Below are 21,521 nucleotides of genomic sequence, written 5' to 3' on the forward strand. Positions count from 1 at the left end.
AGTGGTGTGTGACGAAATCAGCCAGGCGTTACCGGCAGCCGGTCTTCAAGATCACCAGCGTCCCATGTCCTACGCAGCCGCTGTCCGGTGTCCGCCACCCGTTACAGCTACACCACCGTACCACCAGCCTCCGACAGTCGCTTTTTGGTCGCCGCCGCAAGAGCAGGCTTCGAGGCGCGCACCTGTTACGCAGCTACAGTCATACCACCAGCCGGCGTTCACAGCGCCTTGGTAAAAGCCGCAAAACGACACTACGGGACGGCCGCAATTTCGGAGAACCGACGCATGGCGCAGCGTCGATAGGCGCCCACTCTGTCTCCACTGCGGAGGCGCCGGCCACATTTCGCGTCATTGCTGGCGTCGAGACACATCATTTCGACGTTTTCGTCCATGGTCCTATTGTCGACGTGCGAATGACGACTCCATGCTACGCCGCGACGAAACTGCTTTTCAGGGACCTCCAATAGCGCACCCGAATGGCGAATCTGTGCCGCATGTTCAGTCCGATTTCGGCCGTCGGTCGCGCTCTCCAACCTCTCCACTTCAAATGCCTTCCCCTACTGGACGTACTTTTGCTGACCTCCGAGGACGAAAGTCGCCCAGCCCACGCCTGGGAAAGTGAAGGCGGTGACTTCTGGGGCTAACGTTGCAGGCCCACCGCAAGACAATAAAAAGCCCCCGACACTCTCGCCGCAGAACGATGTGAAGCCGATAAACCCCGACACCGAACAAATTGTGAGCGCCGACATTGATATTTTGGTGGATGGACAGCCGGTGACAGCGTTAGTCGGCACTGGTGCCGACTTCTGTATGATGAGTCAGGAACTCGTCCTCCACCTGAAGAAAGTAAAGACGCCATGGACGGGGCCCCGCATAAGGACGGCAGGCGGGCAATTACTGATGCCTATTGGAAGACGTACTGCTAGAATTAGCATCCGGGGTTCTTCTTTCATGGCCACTTTCATCGTTCTTCCTGTGTGCTGTGAAGATTTGATAATTGGAATGGATTTTCTGAAAGAATATGGCGCCGTAATTAACATTCCGGACCGCATGGTTACGTTTTATAAGAGCCGCCCTGGTTTAGTCCATTGCTTATCGCCGCAACGCAACCCCTTTCGTCTAGCAGAAGACGACGTCGTCATCCCACCTCGATCATGTACCCTTGTTTCGGTAGCATGTGACGCACCGTTTCGTTGCGAGGGAGTTTTAGACCAAATAACCACGTTGTTGCTTACTCACCGTATCTCGGTCGCACGAGGAATCGTAAATGTCACCGACGGGTGCGCTAACTTGTTACTAACCAATTTTAGCACAAAGCGACGGTACGTTCCAAAGGGCACGGCTGTGGCTTATGTTGATGGTGTTGCGGATGTTTGCGACTGCTGTTCGCTACTCGATGAAGCACCTACGCAAGACCCAGCTTCTCCACTTGACGTCAGCACTGCTTTGTCGCAGCAGGAACGAGAGCGGTTTCTCACGCTATTGTCGAAGTTCAATTACTGCTTTGCGTCGACGTCCAGCGTCGGACGGACGCCTCTAACGAAGCATGGCATAATTACAGAGGATACGGCAAGACCAATTCACCAAAATCATTATCGTGTGGCTCCCAGAGAACGTGAAGGCATAAAACAAGTGACAAAAATGTTGGAAGATGACGTGATTCAACCATCAACGAGTCCCTGGCATCTCCTGTCGTTCTAGTTAAGAAAAAAGACGGCAGCTTGCGTTTCTGTGTGGACTACCGAAAACTAAATCAAGTGACAAAGAAAGACGTGTACCCGCTTTCCCGTATAGATGATTCACTCATCAGGCTTCGTCGCGCGCGTTACTTCTCTTCAATGGACTTAAAAAACGGATATTGCCAGATCAAGGTAGATCCTAGAGACCGTGAAAAAACTGCTTTTATGACGCCAGATGGCCTATACGAATTTGAAGTCTTGCCTTTCGGCTTGAGCTCTGCCCCTGCTACATTCCAACGCCTCATGGATACTGTGCTTTCGGGTCTGAAATGGAAAACATGTTTAGTGCACCTGGACGATGTCATCGTGTTCTCCGCAACTTTTGAAAGAACACCTCGAACGGCTTGAAGCGGTTCTGCAGTACATCCGGTCCGCCGGCCTCACCCTGAAGCCGAAGAAGTGCCACTTTGGCTTCGAGGAACTACAGTTTCTCGGTCACGCCGTCAGCCACGCAGGTGTTCGCCCAGATCCTGAGAAAATTGCCGCCGTAGCACAGTTTCCCGTACCATCCGATAAAAAGGCTGTCATGCGCTTCCTGGGCCTCTGTGCCTTTTACCGGCGGTTTATTGCGGACTTTTCTCGCTTGCGTCGCCGTTAACTCGCCTGACGAGAGACGACGTTGCTTTTGTATGGGGCGACGAAGAGCAAGGTGCATTCAATGACTTGCGGGAACGTCTCCAGACACCTCCAGTGCTTGCTCACTTTGATGAGACCGCTCCTACATTGCTCCACACTGATGCCAGCAATGTTGGCTTGCGAGCAGTTCTTGAGCAGCTGCAGGAGGGCACAGGAAGAGTACTTGCCTATGCAAGCAGAACACTCTCACGCACAGAGGCCAATTACTCCACACCTGAGAATGAGATCCTCGCCGTAGTATGGGCGGTTATGAAATTTCGCTCATATTTGTATGGACACCACTTCACAGTTATCAGCGACCACCATTCACTGTGTTGGTTGACAAACCTTAAAGACCCTTCGGGACGACTGGCGCGTTGGTGCCTACGGCTGCAAGAGTTTGACATGACTGTCAAGTACAAGTCGGCGGGCATTATGAAACATCGTTTCAGCGCACAATTGAACACGGACGAGAGGACAAAAACAACACGAACGCCGGACTTCAACTGGATTTTATTCATGGAAAACAAGGCTTTATGTACACAGGGGGAGGGGGGGGCCTGCTAGTGCGCAGGACCACCCAAAAAATTTTTCCTTGGTGCAAGCAACAGTCATCAGAAGTGTCGAAACCAAAAGAAGAAAGGAATAAAAGCAAAAAGTGAAAAAGAAAGTGTAAAAACCTTTCCCTCTTTCTTTTCTTCCCCTCTAATTCACATTTTTCACTTCACTCAGTACAATCTTGCTCATCTCCCGCCCCACCTAGCTGAATCGACACACACGTTTGCCCTGAGATAATAAATTTTTTTCCAGAGTACAACAGAAGGAGCGCTGACACAGTTATCGTTTTCATTGGAGATACAAAATGCTTCAGAAATTTCCCGGTTTTTCTGATTGCTATATTTGCGCAACACACGTGTTCGTTCGAAAAACGCCTTGCATGCTGGCTTGTGCGAGCAACGGCGAATGTGGTCGGCTAAATGACCAGCGCTACTTAGTGAAGTAGCATTCCTGCGATGCTCTAGCAAGCGTTCATTCAGACAGCGCCCGGTTTGGCCAATATAGCATTTCCCACAGGCGAGGGGAATACTATACACAACACCAACGTGACATTCAACGAGGGCTTTGGTGTGCTTTATTTTGCAGGCTGGCTTCTTCTGGGATTCGTTTACTAGGCGACACATTCGTCCCAGCTTTTCCGGCGCTGAAAACACAACACGCACCCCGCACCTGTCACCAAGCTTCCTGAGGCGGTGAGAAACCTGGTGCCAATAGGGCACTACGAAAGGGCGTTGTAGCAGGCGTGTGTCTTTTTCCAGCCTGCGCTTCCCTCCAACCTTTACCTCGCGAATCTGGCTCTCTACCACCGAGGCCACGATTTCTCCGTGGAACCTAGCCTTCTCCAGACGCCTTAGCTGGGCGTCGACGCTGTCACGAACTTGATGTTCGCATGACTTCTCTAGAGCAGAGCGGATGCAGTTTTTTGCTATAGCTCTTTTTACGAGTTTGGAGTGGGCCGATTGATAATTAAGAATTTGTTTTTTTTCGACCGCGGCTTGTACTGCCAGCACACGCGCGCTCCATGAAAAATAAGACACAGGTCGAGGTACTGGATGCGACCATCTTGCGGCAGTTCGTGCCTGAACTTCATTCCAAAGGCGTTACTAGCAAAAATATCGAGAATGTTTCTTATACTATTGCCTCTATCCTGAGCATCAGTCGTACTCATTACCACGAGGTTATCGTCGACATATATAAAAAGTTTCTGCACGCCTGCGTTGTAAAGGGACGCTTGAGCGCGCTTGTCAATACTTGCTAAGAAAATATCGCTTAAAATTGGTGCTAGGCAAGAGCCGATGCACACTCCTTCTTTTTGGATAAAACAGCTGTCATTAAAAGTGATAATGGTGGGTGAGAGATAAAAGGATATTAGCTCTAAAGAATTGTCGGTTGATAACCCAGTAATGTTTTGGAAGGCCACTGGTACCGTGTCTTCAATGTGATTTCTAACCGCGCGGAAAAGCTCAGGATGAGGCAATGAGTAGAACAAGTCTTCTACATCGATAGAGAAAGCGAACCTCTTTTGACACGAGGTTTCGCAGACAGCAAAATATGCGATAACCTCTGAAGAATTTTTTACCAGAAAAGGGTCTTCTAACGGAATGGCACTAAGATGCTTCTGCAGATACCTTGACAAGATGCGCTGCCAGGAGCCCTTCTCAGTGACAATAGCCCTGAACGGAACAGATTCTTTATGGGTCTTTACAGTAAAGAAAACACTCAAAGACACAATGTCAGCACCGTTGACGCTCTTTCTTAATTTTTCTAGGTTGAGCTCTTCAAATAAAGCAATAGCCTTTTTCTTCACCTTAGCTAATGACACATTCACTGGGACAAAGCTTTTTGCGATAGCCTCATTTGCCTTTTGTAGGAACAGAACTTTTGGCATCACAACAAAGCCGCCCTCTTTGTCCCCAACTAATAGGGCAAGGTCTTTCTCGTCTCGTCCGTGTTCAATTGCGCGTTGGAACGATGTTTCACAATGCTAATCACAACCAACTAGCCCAGCTGTCCATACTTAACAAGTCGGGAAACGCCATACGGATGCCGACTGCCTGTCTCGATGGCCGATAGTCATCTGCTGCACCCGAAGAACTCTCGGCATTTCTTTGTGTTCTGGACACATCCACCATCGCTCAACAAGAACGGGACGACCCTGAGTTGCTTCAACTCATCAATTACTTAGAGGGCCGATCTGCGAAACTGCCTAGAGTTTTCGCAAGAGGCCTGTTGTCGTTTTGTTTGCGGGCCAAAGTCCTCTACAAAAGAAACTTTTCTTCGACCGGGTCCCCCTATCTGCTCGTCATTCCTGCAGCTCTTCGTACGGAAGTACTTGAAGCCTGTCACAACGAAGTGACTTCTGGTCACTTAGGCTATACGAGAACGCTGGCCAGAGCGCAGCAGAGATACTACTGGCCGAGACTTAATACCACCGTGAAACACCACGTCCGCACTTGCCTCGACTGCCAGAGGCGCAAGTCGCCTCCGTCGAAACCAGCCGGCCTCCTGCAACCCGTCCAGGTTCCTCGAAGACCATTTGACCAAATCGGAATGGATATATTGGGTCCGCTTCCTACTTTTACTGCAGGGAATAGCTTTGTTATCGTAGCAACCGACTATCTCACACGTTACGCTGAAACAAAGGCAATCCACAGAAGCACAGCGGCCGAGGTGGCGCGCTTTTTCATTGAGCACATTGTGTTGCGACACGGCGCACCAACCATCGTAATAACAGACCGAGGAACCGCATTCACGGGTGCACTTTTGGATCACGTCTTGCTGCTAAGTGGAACGGCGCATCGGAAATCAACCGCCTACCATCTACAAACCAACGGATTAACAGAACGCCTAAACAAGACAATTGAAGACATGCTCTCCATGTACGTGGATGTTGAACATAAAAAATTGGGACGACATCCTACCGTATATCACCTTTGCATATAACACGGCGAAATAACAGACGAACCGCATGGCTCCGTTCACCCTTGCTCATGGGCGGGATGTACAAACGATGTTGGATGCGATGCTTCCACATGACTTTGACGACACTGATACGGACGCCGCTGTGTTTACGCAACGTGCAGAAGAGGCTCGGCAACTCGCGCGCTTGCGGATCTGCCAGCAGCAAGACTACGACGCAGGGAGCTATGATCTTCACCGTCGAATAGTAATCTATGACGTCGGCGACAGAGTGTGGATTTGGACACCCATACGGAAACGAAGCCTCTCCGAGAAGCTGTTAAGGCGATACTTCGGACCATATCGTGTATTGCGCCGATTCAGTGACGTCACGCACGAGGTCGTACCCGACAGTCCTAATTGTACGCGGCGCCGCACGCCCCGTCCTGAACTTGTACACGTTGTCCGCATGAAGCCGTATGTGAGCGAATAACTATGCGACAGACCCTTACTTCCGCAAGTGACACTTCTGGTCTAGGATCGGGGCGATGCTCTCTTAGGGAGGAACCAATGATGCGTCTATTGTTCTTTGCAGACGACAACGCAGATGGGGACATTAACGGACTTCATCTAGTGGGTCAGCGAGATTCGGCGAAGACGAAGAAGACGTGTCTCTGGCCTGTTTTGTATTTGAGGAAGTTGTCCTGCGGTTCTTGAACGTCTCCTTGTCTACCGTCCGCGTTATACTGCGACAATATATATCCATATATCTATATCTATCTATCTATCTATATATATATATATATATATATATATATATATATATATATATATATATATATATATATATATATATATATATATATATATATATATATATATATATATATATATATATATGTATATTGTTACAAGCACGGGGAAAAGGGGTTTATTGAGGCGTGCGAGAGCAGGAACGGCAGGCTACGAACAACAGGAATGGCCGCTGCACAGTCTTCGTTCTCCTCTTTTTTCCTCTTCTTGATCCACGCGTCCCTTTTACGCGCTTGGACGTAACATATACCTCTCCTCGCAGACAAAGCCCACTGGGCGAGTCAACAAGCTTGTCGTGGCGTGCATGATTTCAACCGTGCTACATGCGCGACTTGTGTCCTAGCAGAACGTCTACCATTGTTCGTGAGGCGCGCGAGAGTATAGTTCACTTCGCTGACTTTGTCGATGACAACAAACGGTCCATCGTAGTTTGCCAGCAGCTTTTGGCACAAACCGCGCTTCCTTGTAGGAGTCCAAAGCCAAACGAGATCACCAGGGTGATATGCAACAGGCCGATGTCGTGCGTCGTAGCGGGCTTTGGAGTTTTCTTGTGATGCCAAAGTCCGCAGACGCGCAAGTCTCCGAGCCTCTTCAGCAAGGCATAGCGTATCGGCGACCGTAGGATTGTCGTGGTGGTAAAAAGGGAGGACAGTGTCGAGAGTATACCGGGGCGGCCGAGCATATAGAAGGAAGAAGGGGCTGTAGCCGGTTGTCTCGTGCTTGGCGGTGTTGTAGGCGTAAGTAATAAACGGTAGAACTTCATCCCAATTCTTGTGATCGGACGCAACATACATGGAAAGCATATTTGTGATTGTCCGATTAGTGCGCTCAGTGAGGCCGTTCGTTTGCGGATGATACGGCGTCGAGTGCCTGAGGTGCGAGTTACATAAACGCACAAGCTCTTCCACGATATCCGCCGTGAATTGACGTCCCCGGTCGCTTATAATAACACCAGGCGGTCCATGTCGCAGAACAATAGCGTGAAGTAAGAAGAGCGATACTTCGGTGGCGGTGGCTGATGGTATAGCCGCTGTCTCGCAATAGCGCGTGAAATAGTCGGCGCAGACAATTATCCAGCGGTTCCCCTTAGACGACTTTGGAAAAGGGCCTAACAGATCAATTCCAACTTGCCGAAAGGGTGAGCTGGGAGGTGGCACAGGTTGAAGCAGACCAGATGGGGCAGTGGTTGGGCGTTTCCGACGTTGGCACTGTATGCAGCTGGCGACATACAACTCAACCGAATGTCGCATCCGGGGCCAGTAAAAGCGTTCTTGAATGCGATAAAGGGTGCGCACAGTGCCTAAGTGACCGGAGGTAGGGTCATCGTGCATAGCCTGAAGGATTGCTGGCCGGAGACGCTCCGGCACCACTAGAAGGAAGCGTGCACCCGTGCTTGAGTAGTTCCTTTTGTACAGGAGCCCGTCACGTAGACAGTAGCTGCTTGTTGCACTTGAATGGGCAGAAGTGAAGAGTGGCTCCAATTTGGTGTCTGTCCGTTGTTCTGCTTTGAACACATCGATTTCTGGAAACGCGGATGTCACAGAAGCGACGAGATGATCAAAATCGTCCGCGTCGCAGTCCGTCGTAGTAAGCGGCATACGGGAAAGGCAGTCTGCGTCAGCATGTTTTCGGCCACTCTTGTAGGCAACAGTGAAGTTATATTCCTGCAACCTCAAAGCCCAGCGCGCAAGGCGACCACAAGGGTCGCGAAGATTCACGAGCCAGCACAGGGAATGGTGGTCTGTGACGACTAGGAATGGGCGTCCGTACAAGTACGAGCGAAATCGCTGAACTGCAAAGATTACAGCGAGGCATTCTTGCTCTGTCACCGTGTAATTTCGTTCAGGTTTGCTTAATGAGCGGCTTGCATAAGCAATCACGTGCTGACGGTCGTCATAACGTTGGACCAAGACGGCACCCAAACCGACGCCACTAGCATCTGTGTGGATTTCTGTCGGCGCAGTAGGATTGAAGTGGCGAAGGATAGGTCGGGAGGTCAGCAGGAACTTGAGCTGACGAAATGCAGACTCGCACTCGGGTGTCCACTCAAACCGTGCGTCTTTATGTAGCAGATTTGTCAGAGGATAAGCGACGTCAGCAAAACCAGGAATAAATCGGCGAAAGTAAGAGCAAAGACCCAGAAAACTACGAAGTTGCTTCACTGACTGCGGCGCACTGAATGCCTCAACAGCTGCCGTCTTGAGGGGATCAGGCCGGATACCGTCTTTGTCAACAAGATGACCCAGCACAAGGGTTTGACGGTCACCAAATTTACATTTCTTGGAGTTCAGGACCAGGCCGGCGTTTTTGATGCAGTCGAGGACAATATCCAGGCGCGTATTGTGCTCATTGAATGTGCGCCCGAATATAACAACGTCGTCAAGATAGCACATACAGATGTTCCATTTTAACCCACGCAGAATGGTGTCCATGAACCTTTCAAAGGTTGCTGGAGCGTTGCACAACCCAAATGGCATCACATTGAATTCGAATAATCCATCCGGGGTTATGAAGGCTGTTTTCTCTCTGTCTGTCGGGTGTATCGGGATTTGCCAATATCCTGAGCGCAGGTCCACTGAAGAAAAATAAGAGGCCGAATGAAGACAATCAATTGCATCATCAATCCGGGGCAGCGGGTAGACATCCTTCTTAGTCACGGCGTTTAATCTTCGATAATCGACGCAAAATCTCCAGTTACCATCTTTCTTTCTGACGAGTATGACCGGAGCTGCCCAAGGACTCGAGGACTCTTGTATTATTCCATTTTTCATCATGTCACTCACTTGTTCCCCGATTATCTTGCGCTCGTTAGGCGACACGCGATAAGGCTTTTGCCTGATCGGGCGCGCAGATCCCGTATCGATAGTATGGCGCGTTCGTGACTCGGGAATCGCGAACGCTTTGTCCGGCTGCGCAAAGTCAAACACTGACAGATGCTTAGAAAGCGTATCCACCAAGGTATGGCGCTCCCTTGTGCTGAGCGACTTGTTTATCATCGACAGAAGCTTTTTGTCTGAGACTTGGCGAGCGTCAGCAGGTTCACACGGCGAGTCTGTTAGTACGGCTACGGACGAAGACGTGTATTCTGTAAAGTAGGCGAGTTTCAAGCCGTCTGGAAGCAGGACGGGTTCTGCCGAGCAGTTGGCCGTCCACAAGCCAGCACGCCCGTTGTCGATGGATACCACACAATGAGGGACAAAAACGTTCTTCTTCACACAATTTAGATGCAGTGGTTCTACGGAGGCATCGAAACTGCCTGGAACTTCACCGCGACATACAACCGGCACGCACACCGAGGTGGACGCAGGCACAACAGTATCTGCAGACACACAAAGTTCACCTTGACTGCAAGTCTCCACTAAGAGCCCGGACGAAACATGGTCATCGACGCAAACTTCCCCCGTGCGACAATCAACGGTCGCACCACACTGCCGCAAAAAGTCGATGCCCAAAATCACTTCGTGCGTCGATCGGGGAATAACTACAAACTCCGTCGCGAAAACTCCACCAGCCAGGGACACTTCAGCAGTGCACACACAAACAGGGCGCAACGACTCGCCGCTCACTCCACAAAATGTTGCAGCCTGGTCCCACGGAAATACAACTTTGCGCCCCAACCGACCTTTAAAACCGAGACTCATTACGGATACAGTTGCCCCGGTATCCACTAAAGCCATTGTAGGAACACCATCAACAAGTACATGCACTTTGTTCTTAATCATAGCAACTGCAGGGGGCATTTCTGTCGATAGCACGTGTCGAGCGACCTCACCCCCATCGGCCGCGCTAGCTAGTTTTCCGGTTGTGAAGGCGAGGCTGAGCGGCGCACTGGCGATGGAGATTGACGTAAACGGGGTGCACGAGAAGTTGGCGGTGGCGTCAAACTCCTGTCAGATGCCGGCGAGCGGCTCCGGAAGCTTCTCTGCCAGTAATCGTTGCCAGGAGGGACGCCAGCTGACCAAGAGGTGGAGCATGGCTGTTGAGTTGTCCTCGTAGGAGGTGTGGTCCTTGTTGAAGACCCCGATCGACGATTCCACGTTGTTGGGCGACGATTGCAAAATCTCGCTATGTGGCCCGCGACACCGCATTGGAAACACGCAGGCAGATGCCTCAAATTTCGATGTTCTTGCACGTAGTCACGCATGTTGCTGTCGACTGCATAGCCAGCAGGTGGGTCCCATTCATCATGGCTAGGCATCGGCCGCCCGGAGGCGTGCGTGCGGCGAGGGCGTTGGTCGTAGTCATGATCTTGATAGCTTCGGGTCCCTCTCGTTTGTGGGGTAGACCTATACTCGACGGTCGCTGAGTGAACCGTGGGTTGCCATGCGGTCGAAACGGCCGTGTTTCGAATCTCGTGTGGTAAGTACGCACCAGCGATGCCGGGTGTGCAACGGTACATCTCTTCCCGATGGAGCAACTCTTCGCGAACAATCTGCCGTATTGTTGATGGAAGGTCAACACACGAACTCGGGTCTACACTTGCCACCGTTGTGACATTAGCCAGGCGACCAAACTTCGGTATTATCCGTCGCATCTTCAGCGTCTCAAAGGTCCTGCAGTGGCGAATGACGTCAGACACGGAATCCAAGCTTTCTTTACCGATCAAAAAATTGTAGACGTCTTCGGCTATCCCTTTCAACAAATGTCCAACTTTGTCCTCTTCAGACATTTGAGAGTTCACTATTTTGCACAGTTTCAGCACTTCTTCGATATAAGTCGTACAGGTCTCGCCGGGAATCTGAGCTCTTTGCGAAAGCGTCTGTTCGGCGCGTTTCTTTTTTGCGCTAGAGTCTCCAAAACACGCTCTGAGCTCCTCTACGAAAAACTCCCATGAAGTGAGCGTGTCTTCGTGATTCTCATACCAGACGAGTGCTGTGTCGGTAAGGGAAAACACAACATTTGACAACTGTGCGGTCGAGTTCCAACCGTTAGATCGGCTCACCCTTCGGTAGTTTGTGAGCCACTCGTCGACATCTTCTCCGGCTTTTCCTCCGAAAGTGAGTGGCACCCGGTAGTATTGCCAGGGAAGGCCAGGTGCTGGCCTTGAAGCCGCGTCAGAACCTTCGGGAATCTGGCAGGCGTATTCAGTCATGTCAGGTGATGGTGGCGGAAGTCCGGCAAGTCGACGGCTTCGGCGAAGTTGTAGCAGCGTAGGCTCCGTGGTTACGAGGTGTACCCCGCACCGTCCACCAATTTGTTACAAGCACGGGGAAAAGGGGTTTATTGAGGCGTGCGAGAGCAGGAACGGCAGGCTACGAACAACAGGAATGGCCGCTGCACAGTCTTCGTTCTCCTCTTTTTTCCTCTTCTTGATCCACGCGTCCCTTTTACGCGCTTGGACGTAACAATATATATATATATATATACTGGTCAATAAACCCACATATGCTACCCGAAGGCATCATTGCAGCTGGATTCGAGACCCTCGTTGACCAGTTGCCTTCACCCAAAAAAAAAGATCTCGTTCTCGTGACGCCTGCGCCAAAAAGGACGTTCCACGTCCGCCGCCAAGGTCTGTGAGTGGTGGCGCTGGCTAACATTTCCAGGGTTCCACTAGGACAAATAAATACCCAAGAAAGTGGATGGGAAAACGGCGCCGCGGTAGCTCAATTGGTAGAGCATCGCACGCAAAATGCGAAGGTTGTGGGTTCGGTTCCCACTTGCGGCATGTTGTTTTTTCATCCGCTTTAATTAGCATTAATTTATCGTTTCTTTGTTTCATTTATTAAGCCCAAGTAATTTCCCTATGTTGTCCTTGGTGTGATTGTTTGTTGGCTTCTTATCATATATATATATATATATATATATATATATATATATATATATATATATATATATATATATATACATACACACATTCCGTGATGCTATACGAAGATAGGCTGAGTTCTCGCGCATTTTAAGTATACTGCCATATGGTGAACGGGCGGCGGGGGGTCCTTAAGCTGAATCAAAGTAGAGTTTCGCTTTACGCACCCTTTTCCTGGCTACTCTGTAACTTTGAGAGAAATAAACATCATTACAAGAAAGACCTGCACAAAACATTATTCGATATTCCAATACACGATTACAATGGACAGGGAAGAAAAGGAGAGATCAGGGATAGAAGCTTTTATTTAAAGCGGCACCAACTCCTTCTTAGTTTTCAAAACAGACGATATAGCAGAAGAAGTTGAACATTTATTTACCGTTCTAGTACGTAAAGCGAGCCAGGAAACATACCAATTTTTCTCGGGCTTTCCTTCGTGGCTGGGAGCCTTACGCAGCAGTATCGCCGGTTGCAATTGTTATTTTTAGCACCTCCATAATTTGGACGCCTGTACATGAAGTGCATGCCATTGCACTGTCGCAAGACGTATCCGAAAAAAAAAAGGCGGTAAAGCGAATTAACAAACCGAAAGGGCCCCAACCTTGTCCCACACGAAGTGCAGTGCGCGTGAAGTAATAGGCGTCGAGCCGGACGAGCCGCAGAGCCACCTTCCCAGTACTGTCGCATCGCTACGGCAGATGGCGCCAGAGTAGCCGCAAACTCGACTGTACGGAGCCTTATATGCCTACGTGTAAGAAAGAGTGCTTGATAGTACTCACTCATTGCAGAGGACGAAATCGCACGTTGTGTATACTCTGGTATGGCCTGTTCAGATTTGTGTCGCGACTCTTCTGGGTGGCTAGAACCTATCGAGGCTATGCCTATGAGCTATTTCATTAACCTCAATTTCATTTGAACAGCGTTATGCAGCAAGAGCCTAACGAATACTATCTTCTATTGAGTTCTCATTTTAGCTATTTTCGTGATGTTCTTGTCGCATTCGGCTATTTGTAGCAAATCGATGAAAGTGCCTCCGGGGGCGCAGAGAGGTATATGCGTGCTAGCGAAGCTGCATGCCTTCGTAAACTAACATTGAAGCTCATAAAGAGCGGCACGGGTTGTTATTCGCTCCGAGATCGTAGAGTGGCTCCCTCTCGCGGGTGACGTGAGAGGCGCCCCCAGCCAATGAGCACTTCAGCAGCAGACGAAATGGACATGTCCACTAGGTGGATACTTAGAGAATGCACCCCCTGCTATCGTGCTTCGATTCAAAAGTTGCGTAGACTCTTATATACTCGCCCGGCGCGATGTTTTATGACTGAGTCACGAGATTTTGTTCCTGCCCGCGAGGGCTGTGGTTAATGATAATAGTTTTATAGAGAAGTGAGATTCTGAGATTTTGCATGCCTAAACCACCATATAATTATGAGGAACACCGTAATGGTGGACTTCGGATTCATTTCGTCCACTTGTGATTCTTTATGTGCACTTAATTTTAAGTATATGCGAGCGACCTCGAGCTTCGCAGCGCAACGCCTTAGCCGCGGGGCTACCACACAAGGTGGTGATACAGCGGATACTATAATTATACAGCGTTCGTTGTTTTTCATATGCTGTCATTTATAGAACTAAAGCAAGCAAAATATATAGACAGTGTTTGGAGAGCGCCGTGCTACGTGAGGCACAGTGAGAGCGCGAGAACCCGCATGAAAATGAAAGGTATATAATGTGAGCGTAGCGGATGACGAGGGCGGGTCCGTCTACTGGTGTCACCGGATTGATGGATGGATGTTATGAGCAGCCACTTTGGAACGGGGCGATGGGTTGCGCCACCAAGCTCTTCCTATTATACTGCCTTGTGTCCCACCTACACTCTTAAGCAAATAGATACTCTTTGGGGTGTATATTTGCCACACAACGATAATCGTCATCTGTCTTGCTTGCGTTTCCTTCCTTGAAAATGCTGCGCTCGCTACTCTTCTGTCGAGAATACTCTGTCATGCTGATAACGGGCATGACATTCGTGACTTGGAAGTACCGTAGTCACTGCGTTAAAGAAACGAAATACGGACAAGACAAATGACGATTATTGGCAAAAGTGGCAAAAGAGAGAGAGAGAGAGAGAGGGCTCTTTATTAGAAAAACAGAGAATTTTGCCGGTGCGTATATAACCGCTGGCATGCTACTCTGTATAGGGATGGGGAATGGGATTAAAAGATTCCAGAAAACAGTGGGAGAAAAAAAGGATAAAAATAAATATGAAATGGCCGAGTGGACCTGATACTAATATTTACAGGTGACATGGCGGGTAAATTTAGGCTTTTGTATAGGAAGGATGCAATTTTTAAAGCTTTCCTATTTGACCAATTTCTGTCAGGTATTTGAACAATAAATCCAAAACCCGTCGCTGTTTTGAAGGGCCGGGCATTGGACCTACGATGCTCGGTAACGTTAAGGGTTCGTGGCAAATCATGTTTATTTGGTGCTCAAAAAATTGTCGCTCGTCGCGGTACGCGGGGCATTCTAGTAATATGTGCTCAATTGTCTCTAAGTTGCGACAGTTATCACAGCATGGGTTAGTGGTAAGTCCTATGCGGTACAGATAATTGTTCGTGTATGCCACGTTCAGTGGCAAAATTGGCAAAAGGGTGTATGTAACTTTGCTTAAGAGTGTAGGTTAAAAAAGAAAAACAAGCACTATGAACTCCCAAAACAAAATTTTCTGACCCCATACGTCGTCGTTTTTTGTCGTTTCCCTACTTTTCTTCCACCTATCTTCCAATCGCCTCTTACACCGGAGCGCCGTTTTCAGCGCCGCCATCGGTCGCGCATGAGACTATTAGGTAACAACCATGGGGCTACTTGAAATTACGGTGCAGCGCTTAGCGTGTTGCTCACATGACTTCCTATCGCTGCTCCACAGCGTAAGACAAAGAGGCCCATAGTTGTGCGGGTCAGTCTAAGAGCGTGGAGCAGGGTGCCACCAAGAACTCCGCCGCGCCTGCACTGTTCATGGGAAGGAAGAAGGCGTCGTCTGCAGCCGCGCTGAACAATGCTCCCACAGGGGCTGCAGAAGACAGTGCTAACCGTTCTCTTCCTCATAAAGAACCACTTCTCTCTTTCGGCCATTTAAGCTTCCATTGCTTGCTGGCTCGCAGCCAGATGCGGGCATTTATGAGAAAGTTTTACAAATACTGCACACAAAATTAGTGGAAGCTGTCATCCACGCTTACAAAAGATTGCAAAGAAAATACAAAATAATGCAAAACGCGTACAAATGTGTTTGGGCTTTGGAGTACGCAACGCTGATTGGAGAATTTATTTCTAAAGTACCTGTAACAAATTTCTCACAAAAAAAGTTAAAAAAGAAGTATGGCAAGGTAGTCGAACACGGCTGTGGACGACACGAAGTACGCCGACCGGAAGACGCAACAACGTAGGCCTAGCCAGTCGCACCAGGAACAGCGTCTAGCCCGAGCCCCACTTCAGTAGCGCTGGCGATCCGGCTGCGGAGCTCTGCAGGGCGCACTTCTTTTTCCTTACAACTTCCCTCCTCGCTGAAGACGGAGCCGCATTGGAGGCCTAAGGTGTTGTGAGGACGCAGGGCTCGTGATACGGCTTGAGCCGACCTACGTGCACAGTTTCGCGGCCTCGGCGACGCAGGTCCGTAGGGGGCGTCAGAGGTTCGATGACGTAGTTAATCGACGGTAATCCACGCAAAAGGAGATCGAGCCATCCTTCTTTTTAGCTAAAACTGGCGATGCCCATGGGCTGTCGGATTGTTCAATGTCACCACGCTTTAGCATGTCAGCTAGTTGCTCACCAATGACGCTTCGTTCTGTCGACCATACGCGGTATGGTCGCTGCCGTAGCGGTGAGTGAGAACCGGTGTCAATCCGATGACATACAGTCGTCGTTCGGCCCAGAGAAGTGTTATGGCTGTCAAAACAGTGCGAAATTTCTCGAGGAGATGGAGAAGGTCTTGGAGTTGCTTGGGGTTTAAGGTGTTGTCGATGACGTGGCTGAAAACACCTTCAGGCGATGTGGCAGTTACGGGACTACAGTAGAGGGTGTTGACCTCTGACGATCCAATAGGAAGTTCCAACGTGGTAATGGTGTCGTAAAGCTCACAGTGCTGGGAGATTCACTGCAAAACAGCGTATTCTGGAATGAGAAGTGGTTTTATACAGGTATAGGTGAGTCGTACCAGCTGGAATGCGAAGCAGCACAGTTGGGAGTGGTGAGAGGTGGCGATGAACGAAAGCAGCGGAAGGTGTGAAGAGTACGGTAGAGTTGGAGGCAACAAAACAGTATACAGGTGCCAGAACGGACGCGTGCGGAGGTATTTGGGTGTCGTCAGTGAAGGACAACTTGGTGCAGGCAAGCGAAACATCATCAGATACGGCATCGCCAAGCGAGGAGAAGGTGCCTTCTGCACGGGAGCAATCAATGACGGTTTGGTGATGCGAGAGAAAATCTCAACCTAAAGTAATATCGTGGGAACAGTGGTGAATAACGACGAACTCGGCTGTGTAGAACACTCCTTGAATTTCAAGTCTGGCGGTGCACGCAGCCACCGGCTGGACGTTCTGTGCTGTGGGCGTGCGGAGTAATGGACCGAAGAAAGGCGTCGTGACTTTTCGTATTGAGCGGCATAGTTATTCGGCAATCACAGACATGGCGGCACCTATGTCAATGAGGGCAAGCAGAGCGACACCTTCAACAGCGACATCAATAACGTTGGGCAGCGAAAGAATAGGGCTTAAGCGTTGCGGCGATGACGCAGTTTTTCCCTCGGTAACTGCACCACTTAGTTTTCCGTGTCAGCGGTAGAGGGACGTCGACGCATCGGGGAGAGGGAGTGACGACGAAGAGAAAGAGAACGGCTGTCAGAAACTGGACGAAGGCTTTAGCGGGTAAGGGTAAATCACAGTCTTGAGCGTAAGCGAACGGACGGTCGTGCGCGGCTGTGCGTGGGTCGTCACGTGGGTGAAGTGGACGGCGGCGGCACAGGCGTGCAACGTGTCCGGGAATATCGCACGAATAGCAAATGGGCCGATTGTCCGCTGTGCGCGTGGGATTAATTACTCGATGGACAGGGGCTCGTGGCGGCGTGGAGGTGAAAACAGGGCTAGGCATCGGAGGCGGAGCCCGGAAGGTCGGTGGTCGTGGTCATGCGACGGCGTTAGCGTAAGTCAATGGGGTGGTGAGTTAAGGCGCCCGTTTCTGAGGAAGGACCTCGGACGCTTGTCCTTCTGTAACGAACTTGACTCCGGCCAGTTGGAGATGAGGGAGAGCTGGCGAGCAACTTCTTCCCGGACGAAAGCCTTGATCTGCGAGAGGAGGGTGGAATCTTGAAAAGGAGAGGTCAAGCCTGACAACGATTCCTGATGGGGAACAGGACGGCGGGTGAGGAGGCGTTGACGGCGGAGCTCCTCATAGCTTTGGACAGTTCAATAACTTGGGCAACACTAGAGGGGCTCTTTGAAATTAGCATCTGAAACGCGTCCTCGTCGATACACTTCATTATATGCTTGATTTTATTGCCCTCAGTCATGGATGCATTGACGTGTTTACAGAGATCGATAATATTGTCACGCACTAAGGCAAGAATAAGCAGCAGTATCAGCAGCCAGACACGAAAACGTCAGACACAAGAAGGACGGTTTTCCAGCTGGCGCAAGATCCTTGACTTCGTCGTCTTCAATCGCCGTTCTTGCTGGGCACGCAACGCTGGCTCAAAACACCAGGTGACATTATTCCCGACTCGATGCTCAAACACAATATGTACATGGAAACTACACAAATTAGGTAAGACAAAAAAAAGTGGAGGGGGGGGGGAAACGCGCTAGCACACATACAAAAATGCACACGGAAAAATGTGTTCTGTGGTCGGGAACAAAAAAAAACGCTTCGTATTTCTTTGGAGGAAGACGCGACGACAGCAAAAAAAAAAAAAAGAAAAGAAGGTTGTTTCGTTTGTACACTTCACCGTGTAAAATACGGCTTGAGGCGGACCACATGTACAGTCTCTGCGCGTGGTAAACAGCGCTTGGGCGATGGCAGGTCTCCATATGCAATCACTTCACAGTTCACGTTGCTTACACGCCTTAGTACTGTGTATGCTCCGACGTACTTGCTGAGGAGTTTCTCGCTGAGGCCTCGCCGTCTAATGGGTGTCCAAACCCAAACTTGGTCACCAGGCTCATAGGTCACTTGTCGATGGTGGAGATTGTACCTTATTGTATCGGTATACTGCTGCTGTCTTATGTGCACGCGGGCCAGTTGACGCGCCTCCTCGGCGCGCTGAATGTACTCCTCAACGTCAGGAGCTAACTGGTCGAGCTGGTCGGTATCTTCATATGGAATCATGGCGTCTAGCATAGTTTGGACATCTCGACCATAAACGAGGCGGAATGGCGAGAAGCGTGTAGTTTCCTGCGTGGCAGTGTTGCACGCAAACGTTACGTACGGTAGGATTTCGTCCCACGTTTTGTGCTGCACATCCACCTACATAGCGATCATGTCTGCCAGTGTTTCGTTTAGTCTTTCTGTCAAGCCGTTAGTCTGAGGGTGGTATGCAGTGGCCTTTCGATGACTCTTGTAACTCAGCTTGAAGATGTCATCCAGAAGCTTTGCCGCAAATGCCATCCCTCGGTCAGTGATGATGTATGACGGTGCGCCATGCCGAAGCACAATGTGATGCATAAAAAACTGGGCAACTTCAGATGCTGTCCCGCGTGGTAGTGCCTTCGTCTCAGCGTAACGCGTCAAGTAGTCAGTTGCGACAATGATCCACTTATTGCCGGAGGAAGACAAGGGAAATGGTCCAAGAAGGTTCATTCCAACTTGATCAAACGGCGTACGCCGAGGGTCGATGGGTTGTAGAAGGCCTGCAGGCTTGACGGGTGGTGACTTGCGGCGCTGGCAATCACGACATCCTTTCACGTAGTGTTTGACGCAAGCAGTCAGTCTAGGCCAGTAGTACAGTTGCCGTACCCTGTCCAGAGTCCTTGAGTAGCCCAAGTGACCAGATGTGGGCTCGTCGTGGCAGGCTAATAGGATGTCGTCGCGAAGGGCTTGAGGAACTACTAGCAGAAGTGGTTTGTCGCCGGCACCTGTGTTTCTTTTGTATAAGATGCCCCCTCGTAGGCAAAATTACGACAACCGTCGCGAAAGTGGGCGAGGAATGGACGCGATGCTGCCTTCTAAGTGATCGATGACGGGTCTTAACTCTGCGTCCGATCGCTGTTTAGCGAGCAGATCCGGCCCGCTGAGGGCTCCCAGAAAGGCGCTGTCGTCTTCCTCGTCAGGATTATGAGATTTAACAGGTGCCCGTGATAACGTGTCAGCATCTTCATGTTTCCTGCCTGACTTGTACACGATGGTGATGTTAAATTCCTGGAGTCGCAAACTCCAACGTGCGAATCGTCCAGAAGGGTCTCAGAGGTTGGTCAACCAGCACAAAGCGTGATGGTCGGTCACAACTTTAAATGGCCGCCCGTAGAGATAGGGCCTAAACTTTATGGTAGCCCAAATAACCGCGAGACACTCCTTCTCTGTGGTGGAATAATTGGACTCTGCGCGTGACAGAGTGAGGCTCGCATAGGCGATAACTCGTTCAGTCCCGCCTTGTCGTTGCTCCAGGATAGCTCCAAGACCGATATTGCTGGCGTCAGTACGTACTTCTGTGTCAGCATCCTCATCAAAATGACCGAGTATGGGAGAAGAAGACAAGCGACGTTGTAGCTCCCCAAAGGCGGTCTGTTGTTCATCAGTCCAGAGGAATGGCGTGTCGTCACGCGTAAGGCGAAATAGCGGACCTGCAATCTTCAAAAAAATTTTCAATGAAGCGTCGATAATATGCACACAAGGCCAAAAATCGTCGCACACTTTTCTTATCGGTTGGAGAGGGAAAAGCTGCTACGGCAGCAGTCTTCTTGGGATCGGGCCGAACACCTGCCGCGCTTACGACGTGACCAAGGAACTTCAGTTCCTCGTAACCGAAATGGCATTTCTCTGGCTTGAGTGCCAGGTTAGCCGATTGAATGGCTTCGAGTACATTCCGAAGGCTTCGAAGGTGCTCGTCAAAAGTTTCCGAAAAGACAACGACAAAAGCTGCCTCGTCTATCATCGAGATAGACGAGGCAGCTTTTTCATTTGAGGTCAGCGAGAACGGTATCCATCATTCGCTGGAATGTGGCTGGAACGGAACAGAGGCCGAAAGCGAGTACTCTAAATTCGTAAAGGCCGTCCGGAGTTACGAAAGCAGTTTTCTCGCGGTCACGCTCATCTACTTCAATTTGCCAGTAGTCACTTTTCAGATCGATAGAGGAGAAATACTTCGCGTGCCTCAGCCTGTCCAGAGAATCGTCGACACGAGGCAACGGGTACACGTCTTTCTTTGTGACGTTGTTTAGCTTCCGGTAGTCTGCACAAAATCGAAGCGTGCCATTTTTCTTTTTAACAAGAAGGACTGGCGATGACCAGGGACTGCATGAAGGCTGGATTACGCCGTCTTGAAGCATTTCCTTCACCTGCGTTTGAATAGCATGTCCTTCGGTCGGGGAAACACGATAAGGCTGTTGCCGTATGGGGGGCACGTCGTCATAGGTGATGATACGGTGTTTCGTAATCGATGTTTGACGTACCTTCGACGACCGTGCAAAGCAAGAGTGGAACTCAAGCAACAGCTCGCGCAGGGGTTGTCTGTTCTCTTCAGGAAGCGTTAGACTAATGTCGACGTTGCGTAGAGGTGCTTCAGCAGTGCCGATTGCCTCGGAAAGAAAACACTCAGTGACATCGGCGATCGGGTCGGCGTAGGCGATGACAGTACCGGGGAAAAGGTGCCTGTGTTCGTAGCTGAAGTTGGTGACAAGAACCTCACAGTGGCCATCGTGGAGATCGACAAGGCTTCTTGCTACGCAAACTCCATGAGAAAGCAGGAGAGAGCGATTGCTTTCTACGACCGCCTCACCGTGTATGAGCTTGTATATGCCACTTGAACCACGACACTTGCACGCGGTGGTAACGTGACAACGTCATCGATGACACGAAGAGATGCCCGAGCGTGGGTGGTGTTGGTCGTC

General features: G+C 50.1%; 1 non-coding gene across 1 annotated transcript; it reads left to right on the forward strand.

Moving 5' to 3' along the window:
- The first annotated feature begins 12,218 nt into the window (after window positions 1–12,218).
- TRNAL-CAA (transfer RNA leucine (anticodon CAA)) lies at window positions 12,219–12,291 on the forward strand. The gene has a single exon. It is a non-coding gene; the product is annotated as a tRNA-Leu (tRNA).
- The last annotated feature ends 9,230 nt before the right edge of the window (window positions 12,292–21,521 follow it).

The sequence above is a fragment of the Dermacentor variabilis genome, chromosome 7, assembly GCF_050947875.1.
Source record: "Dermacentor variabilis isolate Ectoservices chromosome 7, ASM5094787v1, whole genome shotgun sequence".
In the NCBI taxonomy this organism is placed as follows: domain Eukaryota; kingdom Metazoa; phylum Arthropoda; class Arachnida; order Ixodida; family Ixodidae; genus Dermacentor; species Dermacentor variabilis.